Genomic DNA, 2,471 nt, shown 5'->3' on the forward strand with positions numbered 1-2,471 from the left:
CGTTTCTCAATAATGATTCAGGAAATGGAGGGGGTTCAATTATGGCGATTTTTTTTTTATTGTTTGTTTGTTTGTTTTCGTACATATTTTGCAGATGGTCCCCAGTTACTCGCGTCATAGGATGTTTACATGTAGGCCTATAATATTTGACGTTGTCAACGTCTGAGCCATACCTCGCAGCGTATGTCGATTTTACTTTCTGAGCGAGCGAGCGAAGCGAGCGAGCGCCTGAGAAAATTGTGTATACATTTTCCTACAAGATAGCATATATTGTTCAGCTCTGTTACCTGTCTGAAGGCCGGCGTACAAACGTCATGCAATATGCCAAAATTGATACATATCACATTTCTGCTTCCTCCATTTTTTCCCTAAAAATTCAGGGGGATGATTGTACAGGCCATCCCCCCCCCCTCCTCCTTTCAGGGGGGGATATATCCCCCCATCCCCATCCCCCCCCCCCCCGGGATTTACGCCCATGATGAAAGGCATATAATTTTGTAGACAGAAAGATCCGTCTGTCCAGAGGACTCTTTATAGTTTTGCCATTGACGCTGTCCTCCGTAATATACGGAGGGGATCCGTGAAGCCAGACGCAGTCTCCGCGGAACATTCCCCGACGGACAGATACAGACCGATCTTTCGGTCAAATAATTTTGATACTATCGATCATGACATATTGATCAATATTACTGATGAGTTATGGTGTCCGGGGTATAGCTTATCTTGGGTTAGTAATTTTATCCAACAGAAAACAAAATGTAGCATTTCACTCTTCAGAATCCTTTTTATAAATCTAATATTAATATGTGGTGTCCCTCAAGGATCCATATCGGGTCCCTTTTTCTTTCTAAAAAGAAAACTTTAATGACATCATAAATTCACCTTCGCTTCATACTCTTTTTTTTTTAATTCCCACAAATATTTGTAACTCCTATCACCACACTAGATACTGAGATAAAAAGCCTCCCATGTTGGTTTGTATGTAATAAGTTATCCTTAATATTTCGAAGACAAATTTGGTAAGATCTAAGTTGTGTAATGTTTCAAATGTCGAGTATATTAATTACACTATTCGTGTTGACGAACAGGCAATTTTTGAAAAGAGATATATAGGGCCTGCTAAATTCTTAGGCATTACTATTGATTCGAATTTGTCTTAGAATGATCACAGAAACAATGTTCATGCTTCAGTTTCTTGTCTTCAGAATCTCATCATATACCACCTGCATGAGAAACTTGATTTCTGCGAGGTCTTTGTCTATTTTGAAAAAAATAAAATGTCTTTTTATATCTATATATCAAATGCTGTATTGTTTTGGGAAATAAAATTGTGGTTCGGAACTAAAAACTCACTCAATATATTACTTTTGCAAAAATGAGCAGCAAGAGGCTGATTACGATCTCATTATGTTTATCTTCTTATGACCCACTGCTTTCTCCATTTGAAACTAGTGATGTGACTTTTCAAACAGCAACCTATATGGCATAAACACACGTTCGACCAACTTCCCTCGGTGTTCAATGACTTTTAATCCCTAATTCCAACATTCATTCTTTCTATATACCCAACTCGCCGTTCATCTGATGATTATCATCTTGAAAACCCCAAGAATTAAATAGCGCAAAAATCTGTAAAACATCGTGGCCCTGATGTCTGGAATCTTTCACCCGACAGTAAATTTAAAAACAGTGTAAATCATTTACTTGTATTTAAAAACAACTTGATGACATGATATTACATCAATATTAATATGTCTGATTATTAGAGCATATCGTTGACGTGTTTCATCTGCTTCTTCTTATTCATTCACTTCTATGATTCAATATTAGACAAAGCAGGGTCACGAGCTTAAAACACAATGAATATGATAGAATATATTAAGAAACATACACACAACTGACCTCCACACAAACTTTCCACATTTTTGCACAATGCACCGTTGAACCTTTTTGTCTTCATTTCCTTTTTTTTTCCCCTCTCCACTCACTCACAGTGAGTGGTGACTAATTGAGTATATCCCGCGAATTTTTCGTATTGTTTATTGCAGTAAGGCAACTATAATTTCTGAGGCCATTATCTCGTCAAGCGTTTGCTTATACATTATTATGATGATGATCTTCTCTATTTCTGTTATTTTTTTATGTTTATGTTTGTCTTTTGAACAGAAGGTACATGTGATTCTTAGTTTTGCATATGCATAAAAGGACACCTGCATGCTTCGTTCTGTATTATCATGGAATGATGTCGTATATAATCATTATCTGTTTCATTTTCATTTTCATTTCATTTTCATCCATTTTTGTTTAATGCACGACTTGCACGTACTTCAGTCCGAGGACTGTTCTTCCGCAGGTCCGTGCTAACAAAACACCCAGAAATGTATGTAACAGAAATGAAAACAATACTGTTAGATTCATTGTACTTGATTACTTCGTTCAAGTGACTTTTTCTTTTACGTTTATGTATAACA

The sequence above is a fragment of the Diadema setosum genome, chromosome 11, assembly GCF_964275005.1.
Source record: "Diadema setosum chromosome 11, eeDiaSeto1, whole genome shotgun sequence".
NCBI classification, from domain to species: domain Eukaryota; kingdom Metazoa; phylum Echinodermata; class Echinoidea; order Diadematoida; family Diadematidae; genus Diadema; species Diadema setosum.